Source organism: Eubalaena glacialis, chromosome 2, assembly GCF_028564815.1.
Source record: "Eubalaena glacialis isolate mEubGla1 chromosome 2, mEubGla1.1.hap2.+ XY, whole genome shotgun sequence".
In the NCBI taxonomy this organism is placed as follows: Eukaryota; Metazoa; Chordata; class Mammalia; order Artiodactyla; family Balaenidae; genus Eubalaena; species Eubalaena glacialis.
The window spans coordinates 11,784,783-11,808,070 of NC_083717.1; the positions used below are offsets into that span (position 1 = coordinate 11,784,783).

Sequence of the window (23,288 nt, forward strand, 5' to 3'; positions counted from 1 at the left end):
GAGTACCATACAATATTTTAAAGGTGTTTAATTTAAGTCTGCTTCTGGGAGCCACTGATCCGCAGCATGGCAACTAGCAAGGTTATCCCAAGTTAAACGTCTCTTGACATTTTAGCAACGTTCCTTTCTGATATATGATTCATTTTCTTGGTTTTTCCTGTTGATTGTGGTCTCCAGAATGAATGCAGTTTTAATGCCTTCATCCAAATCAGGGGATAATTTCGCTAAGGAGGGCTTTAACCGCTTCAGAGAGTTTCTTTCCAGGTGGGATATGCTTCCACCGATCCTGAAAAGGTGTCCACACAAACACTAGCAGGTATCTGAGATTTCCTGCGGCTCGAGGCCTTTGAGTAAATATTTGTCAGTCCTCGGTGGGGCAGGTTCCTCTGTGTTGAATCCCCACCTGGGAGGTCTGACAGCAGTCTCTGGGTTACTTTTAAGACTCTGGGGGAAAGGGCTTGGTCTCCTTTTCCGGGATGTTCATGAGCACCATGTTGGCTTAAAGCATGTTCTGGTGGGACTCAGATGTCAAGCTATCGTGGTGAAAAACTTCAGGGTGAGGTCTATCAGAAAGTCAATCAGGTCATCCCCCCACTGTCAATTTCACCCCGGGCCCCTGTGGGGAGGTGGGTGCCTCAAGGCCAAGGGAGTCCCTGGGTCTCTTCATTCACAGTGTTCCTCTCCACCATGAGAGGCTCTCGTCTTCTATTGTTTTTCTGTTTTAGCAGAGGGCAATCTGTTTTCCACTGCTCCTCTTCCTCACAATAAGCGTATTGTTCCTTCCCCAATGGTGGCCTACCTCTCTTCGGGTTACTTGCCTTCCGGGAATCCAATGCCACTGCCAAAAAAGTGGCATTTCGTTTTGCATCTTTCTTCTGTTGCTGTTCCGTCAACACTTTAAAAGCAACATCTACCAACTGAGAAGGGTTCATTCCAAATGTACCATCTAATTTTTGCAATGTTCTCCTGAAATCTGAGGCACTTTGCCCCCAAAGGTCAAATTTACCATTCTAATATTTGCAGGGGCCTCGGGCTCTGCATTAGTATGATGTGTGTAGGCCTGATAAATCCTTTCCAAAAATTCAGAGAGGTCTTCATTTGTTTTGCTGAATTTCTTGAATTTTGTTCAACTCTTTTGCTTTGGTTTCCCCTTTCAAGGCCCTGCCAAGATGCACTAATGAGTAGTGCTCTCATGAGGGCCTTCTTCCCTCACCGGGGCCCCCATTTGGTTCAGCTGTGGGTGCTGGCAAGTGGGCTTCAGGTGTAGAGCATCCTCTCTATAAGGAGGGCTGCAATCTTTCCAACTAAACAAGTTTGAGAAACCCAGCTGGCTGGTCATTTCCATTTAGGCCCCCCATGAGATAAATGGCGTAAGGAAAATAGCCCTGTCCCAGAAGTGGCTCCAGGCCCAAATTGGGTGCCCTGTTGGGTTTTAGATAGCGATTCCAGACCAAGTCCCTGTGCCCCAGAAACTAGCACAGGATTTTCTTGTTTTGTTTTGATCTTTTGGCCACGCTGCACAGCTTGTGGGATCTTAGTTCCCCGACCAAGGACTGAACCCAGGCTACCGCAGTGAAAGTGCCGAGTCCTTAACCACTGGACTGCCAGGGAATTCCCAGCATTTTCTAACTGATCCTATAAGGAGGGAAGTCCTGAGCCCCAGTGTCAGGAACTGGGCCTGGATAGGAATGGAAGGTGGTGTAAGGGTTGGATATACTGGCATAACGGCCAGAGCGGCTGGGACAGCGAGCTCAGCCAGAGGAGTTAAGGTCTGAAGCAACACATCCTCTCACTCCCTTCGTTATTTTCCCTGGAAATAGTACAAATGCTTGCACATAAAGAATTTCATTATTCTTGCCTGTTTCTTCACAAAATAGCTAGAGTGTCACTCAAAAGCCACTGTAAAACCATAGATAGCAATTGGTCATCTAGCCATTAAAAGGATGCCTTTTTGCCTTGGCATCAACCAGCTGGGATTACAGTGCAACTGAATAGAAAATTGACTACTGCTGTGGCTATGACAGTAAGGTAATTACTAAAATTATGACGATATCATTTACCAGGATGTGCCAGAATTTTAGGAGTTCCATATAATTTCTGGAATATATATGTTAATAACATTTACCCATACAGTACAACCTAAGAAGTTTTATCACCACCCATTTGACAATGCCTCCCATGCAATTCATCACACCAAATAAGCCCAATTAGTTTAATATTCCTCTCTCTGAGATGGAGAGAAAACAAGTAATTTGAGGTATTCCAGAGACCCTCCAGAAAACCCCAACGTTAGCCAGAGGTCAAATGAATCCCACTTAGAACTTGATCTTTGGGACATTTGTCAAAAATATCAAAAGTTTTAACCAGTGATAAAAGATCCCAATGGCAAATACAGGTCACTTAAACAGAAACTCATGATCTATTACCAAAAGGAGATCAATATTTTAAGAAAACTTTGTCCTCTTAGAGAACCAAATTCAGATTTTGTACCACTTTACCTTCAAGATTTATTTTCTTAATTAAGTTCAATCTTATCTTAGAACTAAGTTTAGTTTCAAGGCACGAAAATCTGGAGAGACTATTCCAGACAGACGTTTCCAGAACATTATTCCCATAGAGTTTACCCAAAACTCTTTACTTCATTTACCTGTATTTTATTTACTTAAAAGCTTTGTCACATTATTTTTCTTGCTGACAAACTTTTTAACAGGAATAATAAGGTCTTATTTGATTTCTAGTAAACCCAGGTACAATGGAAGTATTATACCTAATGTTGATGACTCTAATGACATACCTGTATCAAACCAAGAAGCTTAAGCTAACTTTAACGCCAGATATTAATTCAATACTGAATATTTCCTAGATGACGCGAGCCTGAAACTCATTCTGGACAGTTTCTTTTATATTTGAGTATTCACATAAGCACTCGATTTCCTTTAAGCCAATTAAATAGAGCTCTTTTACAAATTATTTTTGGCAATGCCACACATCTATAACACACGTACAAACACACACAGGGACGTCGTAGTTCCCATTCCAAAATTTTAGCCATGTATCAGGTACAACAATGTAAAACCCATCAGTTACAAAAGACTGGATGCAGACTGGGTTTCCGGCAGATGGGACAAATCAAGGTCACCTGTACAGACGGCTAAACCCTTTTTAGTAATATTTATGGAAAAGACTTTTATTTCTATTTGTAGCTTTTGGTGATTTTACGAACCAAGTGGAACCTTTCTTTTCCTCGGAATGTTCCGCTCTTGGACAAGAGCAGACAGGCTTTTTTTCCGTTCCTTTTCTCCATTTGACATCAGTAAAAGTTTAAAGTATCACAAAACTGATTTGGCTGTAAACGGAGAAATGGTACCAAACAAAATGAAACCAAAAACCCAAAGAACAAACAGAAAATCCTAAATAAACCCTCAAGTTTGGTCTTGGGTTTTTACATATACCAACGACACAGGAGACCATAAATGACATAATTAACACAGCAAGGGTAACAGTGCACAGGGCCCCAAGATAACCCTGCCTAACCCCCCTGTAGAGATCCTAACAGGTACTGTGGCTACACACTATTATAACAAAATATCATCTTCCTCTGACACATGGGTTCATAGCTGTAATCAGATCCCTTACCCAAAATGCACTTCAGAGAACTTTCTTTAGGGATAGTTGAAACATTCCCCATTTTTAAAGACAGAAATTCAAGACAAAACACAAATGGCACACACACATGCTAGCATCCAAAGAAACAAACAAACCAGTTGACAAATAGGGTAGAAGCCCAACAACTCTTCCCTCTCTCCAACAGGGTATCCCACTCAAATACAGAATAAATTGGCTTATCCCGGAGAAAAGGCCCCAAATGAAGAGGAAGTAGAGCTCCCGGCTGTACACACTGGAGCGACTTACCCTACTGTACGGAGCCCATCGGCTCCCAGATGTCAATTCCTTGCTCCAACGGCCAAGTGCTGGGGCAGCCGGTGCTGTTTCGAGGAACTTTGAAGGGAAGACCCTCACGACAAGTGGCCCCAGCAGCTGCTAGGGCGTTACCGGAAAATTCCCCAACCGGGGCCGGCTGGCCAGGAGCAGCAAGGCTGCTGGGTGGCTCCCCCAAACTTGTTACTGAGTCCAAGCTCATACTGCTCGCCCCACGCCAGGCCAATTAATCAAGAGATGAGGTGCTGGGGTGAGGACCAGCGACTTTATTCGGAAAGCCAGCAGACCGAGAAGACGACGTGCTTATACTCGCCCCCACCGAAAAGCCATCTCACCTGAGTTAGAATTCAGGCTCCTTTTATACTAAAAGGGGAGGGAGTAAAGTCAAACACTTCCTGTTTCCGGTCGGCCTCCAGAGGGGAGGTGTTAATTTCCTTCTCCCTGCAGTCATTCACAGGTGGGTCTGGTCAAGATGTTTCTTGTGAGCTAAAAAAAATTATTTTAACTTAATGCTCATTACCTGGGAGGCAGGGTTCCCAGAGATGGGCCATTATGTATAATTTAAGCTTATAGGCAACATCCCTTTAGTGATTAGCTAGCTTGTAATAGAACACAAAAGGTTCTTCCCTATTACAAGGCTACACTGCTGACTCTGAAGATGGAGCAGCCAGGAGCCAAGGAATGCAGCAGCCCCCAGAAGCTGGAAAAGCCAAAGAACGGGATTCTCCCCTAGAGTCTTCGGAGGCAGTGTGGCACTGCCAACACCTCGGTATTGGCCGGTGAAACCATTCTGTATTTCTGATCTCCACAACTGGGAAATAACAAATTTGTGGTGTTTTAAGCTACTAAGTTTGTGGTAGTTTGTCACAGCAATCACCGGAAATGAATATACCTGATGTAGAGCTCAACATCGTGGAGTCTGAGGGAAAAAACAGTGCAGTGGTTTAAATACTGAGGTCATAGCTTCTTAGAGACACTAAGAAACTATGTGGGTCTAATGTACCGAAAGTGCTAAACTGTCTTCTAAAGCTCACCTTGGGCACATTTTTTGAGTGGTAGCCCTGGAAAGTAGATAGTAAGCATCTTTCCCATCTTTTCAAGCTGATACAATACAGGGACATGGCCAGAGAGAGAAAGGAGATGCATGGGAAAAGTTTGGAGGGAAGTTTTACTCATTTGCTGATGCCTTACTATGAGAAACAAGATCTGAGAGGTCAGGAGGAAATAATGATTCAGGAGATGAGTGCAATTGGAGGCAAACTCATAGTAGGGATGGCAAGAGATAGAAGAGGGAAGGGAATCCCAGGCATGGCGGGGAGGAAGAATGCTAACAGTACACCCTCTGGGGCTGCCACGTGATGATGAGGAGCATGCTGGGAGAGGTCGTCATAAGCCCTGCAGTACTTGCCCAGGCAGCAGTGATTTCTGGGCTGTTTCATTACCACCCAGCTCAGGAGGGTTAGGACTCTCCCCATAGCTCTCCTTTAGAAGAAACAATGACTAAAGAATCAATGACTCAAGAATCATAGATACAGAGAACAGATCAGTGGCTGGGGGTATGTGTGTGAGATGGGTGAAGATGGTCAAAAGATACAAACTTGCAGTTATAAAATACATTTAAGTCCTGCGGATGTAAGGTCCAGCATGGTGACTATAGTTAATAATACTGTATTGTATTTGAAAGTTAACAGAGTAGATTTTAAAAGTTCTCATCACAAGAAAACAATTGTTAACTATGTGTGGTGATGGATGTCAACTAGACTTAGTGTGGTCATTTTTTCACAATATATGCATCTATTGAACCATTATGTTTTACCTCTGAAACTAATATAATATTATATGTCAATTAGATCTTAATTTTAAAAAAAGGAATCAAGTTAATGGCAAAAGAGGAAACTAATTTACAAGTGCACTATTGTATTTAGCAAGGGGCAGAATCAAAAATACAAATGAATTCAGGATGTGAAGAGGTGGTACTTTTTGTTTTGGTCAAAGCCCAAGAGGGTCATGCTCACTGAGATTCTCCAAACGGCTACAAGGGAGGGGACAAACAGCCAGTGGCACCTCCCAAGCCCTGTCTTCTAGTTTGATTTGTGCTATCACAGAAGCCACATTTCCATTTGGACTTCTCAGAGATGTGACAGGCAAGGAGGGTATAAATGATTGGAGGGTGGGTGAGGTAGGGGCGTGAGGAGTGAGGAGATGGGCTCAAATGGACGAAAATCAAGACGAGCAGCTGAGAGACCCGTAGTGTGGGTAAGAGAAGACATAGAAGAGGCAACAAGAAGAAGGTTGAAAAGGAAACAGAACCCAATGCCCTGAATACATATTGATTCCTTACCTTATAAATTCATTCACTTAGTAAACAATATTTACCAAGCACTTGCTAAGAACCAAGCATGATTCTAGGTTACAGCTCTAAACAAGCCCAGAAGTTCCTGCCCTGGAGGGGAACTTCCTGCTCTTGAGAGGATACGTTCTTGCCTACATCTATCTGGTCATGAGGATGCAGGGGATGAGCTGGCTGGTCTCCCACAGCTTCCTCATCTTGTCACTGGAAGGACCCAGCAATGCAGAACCCCTGACCCGGGGAGTTTTACACATTATGGTGGATTTCATAATAGAAATGACTGACAAAAAAATGCAAGCAAAATGCAAATATTAGCAACCAAAAGGAGCCCTTTGAGGGGTACATTATCCAAGCACTATTGACTTGGCTCCTGAGCCCCCTTAGGGGATCCCAGAGTATGCAGGCTCCTCACTCGACATTACAATTTTATCTCCACCACCCCTGCCTCCCCAACACACACACACACACACACCACACACGCACCACACACACACCACACGCCACACACACACCACACATGCCACACACACACACATGGACCACACACACACCATACACCACACGCACACCACAGGCACACCACAAGCACACACACCACGGTAGACTAGTCTGTTCTCCCCCTCTAAACCGGACTTGGGATATCCTCAAGCTGTCCTCACCCCTGGGACCCTCACCCTAGTTCCTAGCCCTTGGGGGGTCACACTTAGGGTGAGGTCAAGGTCAGCCTCCAGGTGTGTCCGCTCCACCACATGGCCCAGTCCCGATGCTCCAGCCCACGCACTCTCAAGGCTCAGGGGCTCAGGGCCGTAGACCAGGAGGGCATTCCCAAGGTCACTGTGTGATAATATACCTGATTCCCATTCCAGAATGGCTGGAGCAACCATATAACCAAAGTTTTGTAGTAGATCAACATGGATCCTCTGTAAATACCTCTCCCACCCTGTCTTCCTCAATGCAGGGCTCAATGAAAAGAAAGGTCTGGCTCAGTGGTAAGCAAGGCAGGGCTTCACAGGTGATAAAATACAAGAGGGACTGGCTCAGCCGGCAGTGCATATTTGGCCAAATTCCCCACCCAATCAGACCACACAATGCAATAATCAACCCAAACACACGTAAAGATAAATTCAAACATGCCACTGTGTATAAAGCATCACATGGTGCTCAAGGTCAATCAGGTTCAACAAACAGTAGGTACTATTGTCATTATTGTTATTCATCCCCCCTCCCCGCAAAGAATAGGGTTTCAAATGTCTAGAACCCACTTAGGATGAACAATAATCCTAACGGGGTTAGTCACTACTCCCTGTCCTCTTTTTCCTCCTCATCCGGCTTCACCTGGATTTGGGGGATCCTGAACCAAATGAACACATAGAGAACTCCCCCTTTTCTGGTAAGAGAGCAAAATGAGACATCAATATTCCTAGGAGTACAGGACTGTCTAGAAGAATAAAGAGTATTAATGAAAGAAAAATGTAAAGTTAATTTTAATTAATAAAAATTTGAGTAAATTTCTTTTAAAACAACAGAGGTGCCTGCATAGGTGTTTTAAAAACATGTTTGGTGATGTGAAAAGAAATGGCTAGGAGGCACATTATATAACTAAATGAAATGAAGTTATATAAAATTTAAAATAAAACACATGCAATAAAACTCATTAGAAAAATCTCATTAGACTTTCTGGATGCCTTGTGCAGATGAATTCAGAAAGAAATGTAACAATTAATTAACAATAATTCAGATACACTGTGCATTCATATGGGAAATGCAGGTGATAGTAAAAATATTTAACATCCAACAGCCAGTATCACATGAGTACCAACCAGCCAGAATGGGACCTCAGCCAACGAGGATGGATCGTAGCCACAAGCAATCAACATTACATACCTGATGGTAATGCTGTATGTCAGCCCTGCCTTGTCCACTTCGAAATAATCCTGCCATTATCCAACAGGGTCACTGAATGAACCACTGTCCCCCTGAGTTATCCACAGTGGAGGTGAATACAAGCATTCTGCTATGCCAAAACAGGTCATCTAAGGTTGAATGTCTCCATCAATATGGGTGACCTAGAGGTTGGAAGCCTTTGGCAAAATTCTTCTTTTGGTTTGCCAACCCAGGACTGACTTTCCAAGACTGAGTTTTGAGAAGAACCTTGATAATTTCATCCTTGGCTCTACATGGAGCCCAAGTAGAGAAGGACATCATCTTCCCATGATATAGTGGGAAAATGTTTTAAACCTCCCGCTTGAATAAACCCTTAAAATTAGATAACTTGGGTTCATACACTAAAGGATACAGAGCAACCAAAGGCAAATCACTCTTAGGATGAGGCAGAAGGTATGGGGAGACAAAAAGAAAGAATCTTTCTGAAGTCTTCAGTGTGATCTTCCAAGGAGTCCACTTGCTATTCCAATAAAAAGTGGACTTTATATATAGGAGATACTCATTGCTTGACTGACTGAACCAGGATGACCGTTAAGATTCTATAATTCATAGTTTAAAAAAAATCCCAGCCCTTTGTATTAGTGTTCTTTCTATGGAGATATCTTCCTAGAATCAGGCACTTGCATGGTCTTGTTTTGTTTTGTATTTTAACTGTGTTTTGGCTAACGAGTAAAGAAATGACATTAAATACATGCTAGGTTTTTCCTATACTATTACTCAAAGTCAGACCTTTTAGGAGAAACTTATATTAAACTTTAAATGTAAAATAAATAAGCAAAACACACACATGCCCACAGCTGCTATTCACCTTAATAAACCTGAATCCTTTATTCTCCCACCAGTTCTCCTGATGGTCACTAATCTTCTGTATCATTTTATCACTCTTAGAAAGTTGAAAATATCTGATATGTTGTATCTCTGACACTTTTAGCCCAGAAAATTTCAACCCTAACGTCTTTATGTGAGCTTTAAAGAATTTCATTTTACAGCAAGAAAGAGATGACCTAAATACAAAAATAAAGATTCTTTTAACACCTCCCCAGGACACAACATGGATATTTATTTCCCTGCACCTCGGCCCAGACAAAGAAAAAATTCATTTATTTGCGCTAGATATATTGGCAACGCATGAATGAGGCATCGTTCATCTGTTTTGTTGGGCATTGTCTCCTTCCTTCCATTACTGCCCAAACTACGGCCAGCTCTTGGTTGAGTCCTTCCAATTCTTGTAAACAGCATAGTTTCTTCCAGAGCCTCTGCACCGTGGCCCCAGCTGAGAGGCCGCTGCCCTGCTCATAGCACACGGCTCAATACACTTCTTGGCTCAGCCTCTGTAAAGACCAGAACGAATCTGGGGCAGTTTCAAATTCATCACCTGAAGTCTGAGGTAGGAATCCTAACATACCTATATTTCGTTTCCCCCCAAACACTGCAAGTTAAGTCCAATATTACTCATTTACAAGTTTCTCGAATATAAAAGAGGAGAAAAAACTTACAGTGGCTTCTGGGAAAAAAAAAATCTAGCATGAAAAATGTTTCTTTCAAATGATTTGGGAAACTGTCTCATGTAATCATGTCTCTTTATGGAGCATTTAAAAAAAATATATATATATATTCTTTGCGGAAGGGAATATCATGTACAGTTTATTGTATTTCAAACCCCACCCTTCCAAGTCTAGAATTTGTAAACACACCACTCAATCAGACCATACAATGAAGTCACCAGACAAAACTGAAAATGATTCTTAGGAGACTCTTTCATCCTCAAAGAATTAAAGCCACTTACTTTTTCTTAAGGAAATCACCTGTACAGCTAACGCCGGGAAAAAGCACATTGGCTGAGCTCCCAATCACGCGATTCCTTTGTTTGCTGGCTTCATCTCAATCCTCGGTTCCACACGTGGATATTTTAGACAGCTTTCTCTCCAGAGAAGAAATCACACACACAAAAACACAGATCCTAAAATGTTCCCTGGTGTTCACAACCAGTAAAGACCATTCTGTTTTACCCCGGTCTTCTGAGCGAAGCTGCTACAGGCATGGATAAAAAGACGTCCTCCCCATGATAAGCCAATTTCTCCTCCCCTTGGATATTAGTCACTGAATAACCTCAGCCCACATCCAACCACAGGCTACCGCACGGGTGACTCAGTCCTCTAACAACTGCTCACACGGAAAACACACACCAACAAATGAACTCAGAGAGGCCTAGGTAAATGGGGTGACAATGAAGGAAATATTACAAGACAGATCTTACTAAGGCGAAGAGGGTCACGAACACAAGCAAACAACCAGCCACCAACAAACAAAATCATCAGAAAACCCAACATGCTCATTTTCCCCAGGTCCAACTCCCAGTGTTCTGCTGGAGACTGGGGGCTCCTGAGAAAACCCAGATGGGCCAGCACCCAATGCCCATTCTGCTGCCAGACTTTTGAAGTCCGTGGGTTGACAACTGAAAGAAACGTGAGCCTTTCCCCCTGGTTTATACCACCGGCGGGTAGACACGAGGGTGACGAAGGAGGCTGTCTATTAATTAACCAGGTTTTACCAAGCTGAACTTTGAGTAGCAGCCATGAATCAGACCTAGGCAGCACCAGGCAAGCAAGTGCAATCATTCTAGAAAACATACCTGAAAGGGGAGAGAAAGAGGCAGAGGGCCAGCCAAGGCTAAGCAAAGAGGGTATTTGGGAAAGGGAACCCGAGCCCTTCTGCTTCACCCTCGACATGACAGAGGAGGGGAAGGCCAGGGCAGGCTCCAGAGACCCCCGTGGGCAACCGCTGTCAACGCAGCTCTTTTCTTCCAGGGGAACAGGCACTAAGAGGGCTGTGTCCCCAACAAGAAGTGGCTTGTGCAGCCCCCAGAGGAGACAAGTATTAACACTGTTACCAACAAAAGGTGAGAGCGAGGAAGCATTTCCCTAGCTCCCAGGTAGGCTCTGTTTAATCACCATCATGCTTTCTGAGCCCTCGGGGACCGAATGGAGCACAAAGCCATTCCAGTGGGAATCCAGGGACAAACAGCTCAGAAGGCTGGGCTGGAGGCCCTGCTGGCCTCACGCCACACCCCACGACCACGTGCATTTTTCAAACATTTTAAGGCCTTTAGAGGTTGTTCTTGCTGACCAAAAGAATTCCATGATGTTTCTTAAGTTCAAATCCAGTCAGTGTCACAGGCTCTCTCTCTAAAAAAAAAACTGTTTACTGCTATCAAAAAGCTCTGTGGTGATTAAAGGAAGGAGAACACGGAGCCCATGACATTGCTTCCCTCCTAAGATGTCTCATTCGAAACAGTATTTGGATGAAGTGCTCGTAACAGATGCCACCTAAGAGGTCGGAAAAGAGTAGACGGAATGTGAAAAGCCTTGTTTTGATTTTTAATCTAATTGGCAAGAGTTTGTTATTTCTCACCAGAGTATGGGAAGCACATAGCCTTGGTCCCTGACACATCTGGTATACATTTGGCAGGTCTTGTTCCCTCAGTCAAACGCGTGCTTTCCAGGAAGGGGGATGGAGGGGTTGGCCTTTCTGGTCCGGTGAAGCTGTGGCTCCACCCTGACTGCCTCCCCAAAGCCCCGGTTGTGGGCATAAGATGTCCTACCCAGCAGCATTCTTGTACGATTGACCTGGCTCTTCGTGTGTGTAGGGCTGTTTGGGAGGTGAACGAATGTGCAGTGTCTGGGTTCTGCTGGCCCTGCCCCCCAGCCCAGAAGCACTAAGCTGTCACTGCTGTTGGCCACGTGAACCCCGCCAAGCTCAGCACGGGAGTCCACGTCCGCCGCTTTAGCGGCAGGTGGCTTCTGTGGACCCTGCTACCTTGGGAGTCGGCGGGTGCAAGGTGAGACGTGGTCCCGGTCACCTCTCCCATCTCTGCCTTCCTGCCATGTTCAGGGCAATTTTCTTTTACACTCAAAATGCTTCAGGGCACCGTCTGGGCAAGAGAGGCATGGCTTGGTCAGGACTAGAGCAGTAATCCACCGTCAGGAGTGTGAAAGCTGGCCCAATCCCGTGGTGAATCGGGATGAGTTAAATGCTCTCTAGTAAGGATTCAGTGCCCAGCTCACCCAAGACAGAGAGGAGTTCAGTAAGCCAGTGCCGGCTGGGGCATCAGGCAAGGTAATTTCCTAAACAGGATTCTGGTGCCACAGAACTCGACTTCATGCCCTCCAGTGAATGGCTCTTACAGGACAACTTACTGCAAAGTTTGGCTCATTCTGGGTGGACCCAACCACCAACATCCCACGCTCTGGTTCTGTTACTTGGCCAAGTTCTCAGCTGCCTAGCTCGGATGCTACAGCCTTTGTGAACCTGGCTTCCCAGCAGTGTGTTAAGTGTCCTACTATTCATTCTCCCCGTTCCTTTCACTGACTGGCACTACAGGCAAAGTGGAAGCAATTTATTTCTAGTGAGTATTAAGGAAAGACATGCTAATAAATAGTCAGCATTACCTCAACAGGAAATACTTTTTATGCTCTGGTAAGGCTAACGGTCTTGTGAAATTTATTCCTATTTCCCCTTTCACATTCGCTGCTTTATTGGCTTTTTCAAAAAGTACATATGCTAAAAGAAAATCTAAACCACTCTTATAAACACGAAGATGCTATTGTGAAGGGGAGTGATTTTGATGCTGGAAAAATTTCAAATTCATCTTTCTTACACTGTTAAAATTGGAAAGATGGTCATTTGGAAGGTCTATTAATGTTTCATTTGGTCATAAATGGAATGTTTCCCAGACACGAGACAGACAGACTGTTGCCAAAATTATTTAATTCTCAGGAAAGACGCGGTGAGCTTCTGGCTATATTTAAGATGAGTGTTATTCCCACAAATATTTTGACACAGCCAACTCTGCTGAGCCCTCCTGCACCAGACCCGCTGGCTGACTTAAAACTGTGCCCAGTGGTGACTCAAGATCTCAGGATGGAAACGCATAACAAGAAACATGAAATAAATCATGTAACTTCCAAGCCACAATCAGTAACCGTGCGGAGCCGCAGCACAGATAAAAGAACAATGTCCTCATACCTACACTCAATCTTCTGTTGGGATACTCAGGCAAGGACAACCTCTTTTTATATCTAAAATAGTTACAGTTTGTAAAACGATATTTTTTTGCTACCACTTGCAACAGACGGTACAAAGAACTCCTCATTATTTATCTCATCTCTGCACATCCACCCATTTCCCGCACAGACAATTACTTTTATACACAACTCCCTTTTGGTGCTCCGAGATAAGTCATCTCCATCACCCAAATACAAATGTTCAGTGCCTTAGATTTTGTTTTTCTTTTTAGGACAAGTCTCTAAACTCCTATTTCACTGGTCAACATAACATGCTACAATATATAATATACTGTTTTATTTATTTATAATGTTTTTTATTCTACGAAGGGTTTTACTATTTTTTCCCCTTTTTTTGGCCGCACCGCGAGGCATGTGGGATCTTAGTTCCCCGACCAGGGATTGAACCCGTGCCCCCTGCAGTGGAAGCGTGGAGTCCTAACTGCCAGGGAATTCCCCTCTCCTCCACTTCTCTTATCTTGGGATGACAGCCAAGAAAAATCTAGATAACTCCATGGGGTGAAGGTACGATGGAAGATGGCTACACACACACACCATCATCATCATCATCATCCAGCAGTTTGCAGTTTAGACGGTGCTTTCAATGGTGATTTTATTTCACGAGCCACAGAACGAAGTGAAATGCACGGGTCAGGAGGTCCGGTGTCACTCTCCACATGTGAATGGTGAGAAAATGGAAGTGTGAGGAGGTAAGAACCTTGTCCAACTTCACACAGGACTAAGTAGCAAAGCAGCAAGAATCCCCATCTTCAGCCTCAACACTGTCACTACTTCCCTCTCTGTTTAAGTGTGAAATCTCAAGTCCTTCAGGTCGCTGAGCAGGTCTGCGAGGACTCATGCTCCCCAGGTCTTTCCTACAGAACTACTGAGGGTTTATGCCCTTGAGTTTTGACCATGAGTGGGCAGTCTGGTGAACTCCGCTCGGGACATACCTCATTTGCTCGCCCTTCAGGTCCAGATTTTCAGGGCAAAGGAAAAGAGTAACAGGACATCTCAGTGGCTTTAGGATATAATGATACAGGTACTCTCTTGACTTACTATTAATTTTTATCTTCCTGCCTCAAAATTAGTTATATAATTAATTATACATTGTATTTAACTAATATACATATTAGTATACATTATGCTTATACATAATATACTTACATATCCTCATGTATTATATACTATATACCACTAGTTAATTATCACTATATGGGTATCATTATATCACCAGTTACATACGTGTAAATACGTGTATATACACATATACGTATATGTATACACACATATATATGTCTTCATTAGTCACAGACACCAGCTTGCTTATGGGATAGAATATCTGGGCCTCATCTGATTAACATTCTTTACCATTAGGACCCCCGATTCCGCTACTGGGTGACATTCCTGGGACCATATCTCTCAGATGCGTTCCACCTCTGTCACTGTGCCCTATGTCCCACTTACCTTTCATTCAGGAAACGGATCTAGGTGATTATGTTGTAAGTGAAAGAAAGCTGACACAACATTATATAGCTTTAGGGTGCTCACAACAATGTAAGAATTTTAAAAAAAAAGTTTAGTTTGATGATACAACATATCCTCACCGTATCCAAACCTAAACAGCAAACTGACAACGATCTACCTAGAATTTTACGCTCTACAGCTACAGCTTAAAGGATAGATATTCTTCAGAGACCATTGGAGAAAATGCTGGTAAACAAACTGATGAATGGATGATGCCAAGTTGGAAAACAAATGGTCTTTTATTCTCGGTCTGCCACTGCCCTCTCACAATGTAGCTACTCAAATCGCCATCAGCCCCTTTCTCAGGGCTTCAAACAGCCTCCGCTTCTTAACACCAAGGGTTCCCTGGTAGATTTAACCCCTTCAGGCCTGCTTCCTGTTCCCCTGCCCCTCTCCCCCTTCTTTCCTCACAACTTTTCTGGAATCAACTCTGTGTACCTGGGTTATAACCATGGCCCTTCTATTGGAATCATCCCGTTGCCTGCATTCTGCTCTGTTTTCATACTGATTGGGGTGGGATATGTGCTGGTTCTATTACCAAGTGACAGAACAAACAACACAATATAAGGTGAGCTATGTCAGCAGAGCCCATTTTAAAGGGAATTTGATGGATGGCTTCCGATGAAAGGTGTTTCAGTCGTGCCATTATTTTGGATCCTCGGCTGCACAATATTAGCCAGTGTCAAAAGAAGAAAGGGTCGTGTGAGCGAAGAGCCCCAGAGGATAACACTGAGGGACAATAATTCAACAAATCCACCAAGTTCAATTTTTCCCTCAAAATAAACATGAAAAAACAATGATGGTGATCCAGATCAAAACAGCCCTTGTGCATATTTTTCCTGGGTTCAGAAGAGCCACTTTCTTTCTACTCTTAACAGCAACTCTTGAAACTAAAACAAGTTCCATGGGTGTCCCAGGTATACTGAGTATGTGAACTGGCAAAATTCTCTCATGTATGCCTGGGAATAGATGCCATTTGTTATATAATTATATAGGCTTGTGAACTTTCCCAATTCTCATTGGTTATGAAAGAACTGAAAAGGTTCCAGGTTTATAAATTACATGAATATACCTTTGAAAACCCTTCTGTTTTCCTTGGGTTTAGCTGGAGTCTGTGGCAGCAAACCAAGAACATCTGCTAGTCTGGACCAGGTCAGTGGCCCCGAGTGTCCCAGTCAGGTGTCTCTCACCAGTCAATGCAGTACGTGGAGAAGGAAGAACACCAAACTGGGTATCACGGAACCTGACTTCTGATCCAGGTGTTAAGATTCGGTTCTTTACCTGTAAGCAAGAAGTCTGATCTCTTGTTGTCTCTCAGGCCCATTCCAAAGGCAACATTTTGTGGGTCTGTGAAATATGTGAGTAGTCACTATGTATGCAAAGCTATGCAAAGCCCAGGGTTAAGGCTGAGGAAGGAAAAAGAATCTTTAAGCCACAATTCCTACCTTTTAAGAGTAGAGAAGATGAAGCATGTACATGAGTAATAAAAATAAGACAAAAAGCAAGAATAACTGTGGCAAGTGTCAAATAAGTGCAACAGACAAACCCTCCGGAATCTCTAGAAGAATAAGATTTTTCTGGCTGGGATAGTTGAGGAACACTTCTCCGAAGAGGTGAGATTTCACTGAGTCTACAAATTATGAGCAGAATTTCAGTAGGGAAGAAAGAGTTTCCTTTCTTAGGAATTCCAGGCAGGAAGAAAGGCATGGTCATAGACCAGAGGTGGGGAAGTGTCAAGTGTCCTGGGGAATGACTAGACCTCTGATCCGACCAGCAAATTATTCTAGGGCAGTGGTTCTCCAAATTCAATGTAATTCAACAACATCAGAATCCCCCAGAGGGCTTGCTGAAACACAGATTAATGCGCCCCACTTCTCGAGTGTCTGATTTAACAGGACTCGGGTGGGGCCTGAGAATTTGCCTTTTTAACAAGTTCCCAGATGATGCTGACCTGCTGGTCCAGGGACCACTCTTTGACAAAACCTGCTCTAGGGAGTAAAGGGGAGAGGCAAGCTCACATCCAAATCTCCATTCTATTGTGGGCTTGGTTAAATCCTAATTCAGAAAGCTGACCTTACTCAACTTTGGGTGACAATCATAATTACCTAGAGTTTCTCCATCTGTAAATATTGGCAATTAAATCTGCCAGGAGAAGATGGAAATAGGGAAAGGAAACTAATATTTTTGGAGACTTCTTACTTATCAAATGCATTTCCATTTAATCCCTAGCACACTCCCATCAGATAAACAATATAATCCCCATTTGACAGATGAAGGAACAAAGTCAAATACCAGGACCAGAACAATCTCAAACTCTAGGGTTAAGAAATCAGTGTAGAGACCTGACTTTCTCTGAATGGTTCAAGGTTCAAAGGAGGGCAGTGGTTCAAGAATCACTAAGATCAGTATTATTCCCGTCTAAAATCAGGTCCAGAAATACCTGAACGAAGTCATCTGGATTGAATGTTGCAAGAGGCATGAGAGGAGAGTAACATAGATCAGACCATATTACTGTTATCTACAAATATGGGTAGATAACTGCCTTCCAAACATTGACTCCAGGGCACCCAGGAGCCCCACGAGAGTGCTCCATTTCAAAGGAATACCTTTGTGTTTTCAGTTCAAATATCAAGTCAGCCAACCAGCCAGCCAGTGGACAAGCCCTGGAATCTGAGATGGTCAGCAAAACCACTGCCTCTCCTTATTTGGATAAATAACAGCCTCAAAGACAACCAGTTTGGAGTCGAGCACACCCTGAGGCTTCTCTGCCCACGCCCTGCCAGGCCTCACCCTGCACTGACAGCCCCTGCTCCCCGCCAGGTTCTGACCAGGCCAGGAGCCTCCCTGCCAGACACGAGATCTGCTTCCCTGCATCCAGGGACACACCGCTGAGCCTTTGAGCATTCCTACCCTTGAGCAGAATTTCAGTAGGGAAGAAACTCCCTGCATTCCTGACTCGCAGTAACCACGAGGAACCAAATGGACAGCTACCGGCCCAGTATGTAAGGAAGTCGCGTGCCACGTGACAAGATGCCCACATCAGGCAAAAGGGCAACCCCGATCTAGTTGTGTCCCCCCCACCTCCAAACACTGCCCCCTGAAAGGAAAGAATCCTGTCACACAGGAGGTGAGGCAGGTGACAAAAATGCGGTGTCATCTATGGGGTGCCTTCCGAAGTTCATGATTATCAGGAAGAGCTTGCAACTCCCTTCAAAGAGAAACAGGCTCCGGGCCGACCCCAAAGTAGCTCAATCTCCCTCACTGCCCAAGCCAACCTCCAGCTTTCTTTTTCTCCTTCTCTGTATTATCCTTTCTCTCACTTTTCTTCCTTTCTCTGAAAAGCAATATTGGGGCAAAATTTCTCCAAAAGAGGACAGGAAGATATGGGTCAATAAACAGACAAAGGGAGTTTCTTAAAATTAGAAGACGTTGTCTTGATTCCAGAGACCCTCAACTCTCAACTTCAATGTGCTGAAGCCCACAAAGTAGTTTCCAAAGTTTTTTTTTAAAAAGATTTCATCATCTTCCCTCTCTGATCAATCCCCTTCTTCACCATGATACAGAAGGAGGACAGCAGGGTGTGGTGGAGAGAATGCTGGATTATGAATGAAAAGACTTGGTTTCTGTTCCCGAGGATCTCCTCGGGCTGTGGTCTCACGGCGGTGACTGTGGTCCTGCCACAGGTTCTGCTGCTAAGTGAGTTCGGGAACACCTTCTGTACTTACCCTGCTGGTGCTGTGAACATCAAATGGGCTGAACTATCCTTCTGTGACTTTGCATGCAGAAGCGCATGGTCCACACACAGTACGATGAATATTCACGGGCTCACCCCATGAATTGTGACAGCAACACGAATAGAATGGCTAATCCCCACTTTAACACACGCACAGGAGGGTAAAGAGAATGATACACTCTCTTCTTGAGATACAAGAGTTCACGAAAGAAAGAAGATTCTGAAAGCAGCCAACACAAGAACACCATGCTGTATTATATTCCAAAGACCTCATCCTTGAGAAAAAAAGTCCATTCATATGCGATCAGCTCACATTTCAAGGAGGCGCTTTTCCTCACTCCCATTCCCACATGAATTGGTGATCCTGAACCCAGATCAGGAGACATAAGACTCTCCATCCACTTGATACTGGTTCAACTAGCAGATTCAAGTATTAATTATTTATAAAAATTGTGAGATGGGTGATGACCCACATCTTTGTTTTGGATCCTTCTTCCCTTCCTATCTTATCATCGGGGAGAACCTCTCTTTGGGAATGAAAAAGAGAATCCATGTCATCACTTGACTGTGGCTGGAATAAAAGTTTTGGTTGGTGAGGAGGAAGCTGAACCAAGTAGCTAAAGGCAAGTTTTTGGATGTGCTCAGAATTTCAACTATACAGTCCATTTTAGTCCGGTCCCACATTAAAAACAGGGACCCATGTGCTTTAGAATACTTCTTGATAGAAAAACATTTACCTTGTGGTATTGCTCAAAAAATGATTTTTGACCTTTCCTTTTTTTGGTATAGCAAAGTGTCGTGATTCAATGCAAACGTTGAAATTTTTGTTATTGGGCATATATGTGGAGAAGGCCTTGCATGTATATGCACTGCCTCTACATTTAAAATATAAAAGTACATTTGGGTAGTTTTCATATTATTAAGATGCACTGTGTATATGAGTACATATCTGTAGATAAAAATTCTCTGCCCAAATTAAAAATATCCAAATACCACGTTTGACTCATTTTTATGCTCTAGTCACAAAGTGATACTGAATAGAAACTTATTAGCATTTCACCAAGTTTCTTCAGATCATTGTTACGAATAATAAAAAATACAGAAACATTTTAAAACAACGTATTTCAGTCTTAGAATGGTCAGATTAACATAATTATAGCCTTAAGTTGCCAACAGTGGCACATTTCTCATTTTCATGAGAATGTAGAGGTTCTAGCGGATCTCAAGCTAATAGGTTCCTTGGTCTAAATATATACAGTAAAATCTGCAGCAAATTTCTGAAGCATTAACATCTGAACCCTGGAGATATCTAGTGACTAATTTGCGCTGCAGTAGAGCAGATTTTTTTTGTTCTGTTTTGCAGTTACACAGCTGCTAGGAAATATATTTTTAGATTTGCTTTTCAAGGCAAGCAAAAATGATACCCACTTTGTGGATATGTAACCAGAATGTTCCCTCAGTCCCTCTGGCAAGGGAGTAGGGACCCACCTACAGAATGTTCCATTCAGTTGCCTTCCTCCTTGGAAGGGAATACAAGGAACAGCCCTAGTTGCTCATCTGTATGAAGCCTTCAGACCCTGACCGTGACACCCAACACTTTAGAGGCGTTTGCTTTGAAGTTTAAGGGCCTTGTAGATCAGGTCCCCCCTATGTCTGAATTACCTCATCATTGACATCATTACCATTTCTTGTTTCGGTTTTCCTTTGGCAGCTCTTGATACCATATCAAGGGCAAGCAAAAAGGAACAGGTTCAAAGAGTTCAATCAGAACAAGGGAAAGCATGACCTTTGATTTCACAGGAAAAGAAAAAAAATAAAAAGAGAGAAATCAAGTACATGTGGCGATCAACCAACTGAGGGAAACAGTCTTCCTATTTCAGGAATATGGGGTGAGTTAGTGCAGCCTGAGCGAGGAGCAGTGGTCCTCCAGCTGAAACGATGCACTCGGCGTTCACACCTCTTACCAGGACAGGTCTTAAATAAATAAATCTGCACAAAAATGACGTACTGAACAGCTTTTCTTTTGGGCCAAGTAACAAGACACCAGAGGTCCTGAAGACTCTTAAACAAGAATTAGATTTTATTCTGACATCAGAACGGTTCATGGCTGTCAACCGTATAATCTTTAATGACGTTTTGCTCTGTCCCCTCCGTAATTTGGGCTTTACCTTAAAGCCTTGGTTTCTACACTTTGCTGAGTCACAAGAGACTGTCACCATTTCGGCCACATCCTCACACCGGCTGTATTATTTACTCTTTAACGCTTTTCTTGATGTCAGTTTTAAATTGACCTTTTCTTTCTTACCTAGTTGTGATGAACAATCATATTCATTAACTCTCAGGTTCTTTGTGCTACTTATCTTTCCAATACTCCATACAACAACATTATATAATCATTAAAATGTAGGAATCTGTTTTTCTGTGTGCTGTCAAACATCACTGGTTCCAAGTGAAGAACAACTTTCAAAGTACTCTGAGTAGGGATATGTGGGAGTTTCCAACAGGGTTATCATAGGAGCCATTGCTTCAGCAAAGAGGCTGACTTTTGCAAATAATGCTATAATACTTCCCAACTCTTTTAAGCCAAGATTGCTTTATTCAAAGCATCTCATAATTTGAAGCAGCTGCTGTTTCTTCAGTTGACTTGATGGCCTATTCTCTTTCAATAAAAATATTGGATAATCTAAATCTGGTTAGCTCAAAATCCATTTATTTTTTGGGCCAGGCCCATGCATTTCCAATTAATGAGCTCTGGTCCCACTGCAGGGCTGGGCTGCTATCTGAACAGGAAGGGGGACCTGGCTACACTTAACTGCAACACGGATGGCTCAGGGAAGTCAGATGTAGAGTCTTTTCCTAAATCAACCAAGAAAACACACCTTGGGGGACCCAGTGGGGTGAGAACTAAAGCAGGGGGGCACTAGACATGGAGAAAGAGCTGGTCTGAGGTTTTTGTCACTTCCTAATTTTGTGATCTGGACCAAGTCACTCCATCCACGCCAGGCCTCTGGAGTCTCAACTGACAGGTGAAGGGTTATAAAAGATGATTTGTAAGACCTTATTTCCACCTCTGAAACTCTATGATTCCAAGTCAGCCAGGCCTGTTTCTTGAGGTAACATCAACGACACAGATCAGGTGTATTTCCTCAGCCACCAGTCTGGAGTAGCAGTTCAAGTGTCTCAGGGGCAGACGTATGGCTCCTGCAAATTACATGCAGACCCCATGGGCAAAAAAAGGAAATGGCTTAGCACCAGGTGATTTACAGCTTAAAAACTTTTTTTCCCTCTTAAGAAAAATTAACATGTGCTTTTCCCTCAACAAATATATATATATATATATATATATATATATATATATAAAAGTAACACTATTTATATAAAAGCATTTATATAACATGCTGAGAAATTTAAGAAAAAGTGTAAAGAAAAGAATGGTCCCCAGATACACACTACTACACATAAATTAGATAAGCAACAAGAATTTACTGTATAGAACAGGGAACTATATTCAATATCTTATGATAACCTATAAGGGAAAAGAACCTGAAAAAAATATATATATGTAACTGAATCACTTTGCTGTACACCCAAAACTAAGACAATACTGTAAATCAACTATACTTCAATTTAAAAAAAGAAATAAAAAAAGAATAGTCCCCTGGAAGCTCTCTACAAATTAGGATCTTGGACCAAGGGAACCTGTGCTGAGGTGGCCGGATGCAATCTCCTATAGTCTGGGCTTCCCTGATGGGGACCCACGGAGAAGACAGAAAAACAAAACCCCAGGAAGAAAGCAACATGTGGGTACAAAGAATACAACCTGAAAATACCAGGACTTAATAAACTCCCCGTCAGAGGCAATTGCTGCTAACATCTGTATTTACAAAAGCCAAGCCAAGAGGCGCGGTTTGGATATCAAAGGACAGAGGTTGTGGCGTAAACCCCTCCGGATCTCCCCAGCAATGGCTAACAACCCAGCCCGTGCTGAAGGAAGAGGAAAGTCCTGTTCTGATCCAATTTGCTGGTTGTTGGCCAGCCCTGGATTTTATGCAGCCATGGAGCTGGAAGCAAGTTGCCTTGATCCTGCAGCCCAAGTTCAGGGCCGTGATGAGCAGCTGCATCCCTGTTGATGCTGTTGGCAGTAATTACTTCTCATCGCAAATCACCAGGATGGTTTTTGCAGCCGAGGGATGTCTCAATCTTTGGGCAGTGGGGGGTAAGGTGTGCTGAGGAGAGCAACAGTCCCTGCCTCTGGGGTGGCTTGGCTAGCTGCCCTGACTCCAGAACCCTCCACCTCCGATGTTCTGTAACTCTCTTGCTGTCCTTCTCCTAACAGCTCTGCCAGAAGCCTGAAAGGGCAGCAGGCAGGCACATGTAGGCAAATCTCCATTCCAAGACACTTTCTCACTTCCAAATCAGGCTCATGAATCAGCTCCCTGCCCTGTCCCGGGAAGACGGTTTTTATGAGTGACGCAGCACATGAAGCAAAGAAGTAAGCAGGAAGGAGAGGGTAGTTCATCCACAGTGCTTTTTGCAATCCCCACACGATCTGACTTTCACTGTGTTCTTCTTACTCCAAGTAAGTTGCAACCAAGTCCCCGGATAAATAACCAGTCTGATATTAGGGTTTTGGATGCTACAGATAGAACCAAAAAAATCCCCAAACTGTACAAAATAATTTCTCTTGAAGCCAAATAAGCGTTGCTCTTTGATGATGATTATTTTCAAGATA

The 23,288-nt window shown here is 43.3% G+C and overlaps 1 protein-coding gene across 16 annotated transcripts in view; it reads right to left on the reverse strand.

Moving 5' to 3' along the window:
* Nucleotides 1-23,288, reverse strand: part of KIAA1217 (KIAA1217 ortholog) — a 516,301-nt gene that overhangs the window by 100,678 nt on the left and 392,335 nt on the right. The window contains exon 1 of one of the 16 annotated variants that reach the window (XM_061178692.1): nucleotides 10,020-10,294. The exons of the other annotated variants lie outside the window; for them this stretch is intronic. The gene's annotated coding sequence lies outside the window, so the exon portion shown is untranslated. Of the gene's footprint in view, nucleotides 1-10,019; nucleotides 10,295-23,288 lie in introns of those variants that run through there. 16 annotated transcript variants of the gene reach the window in all.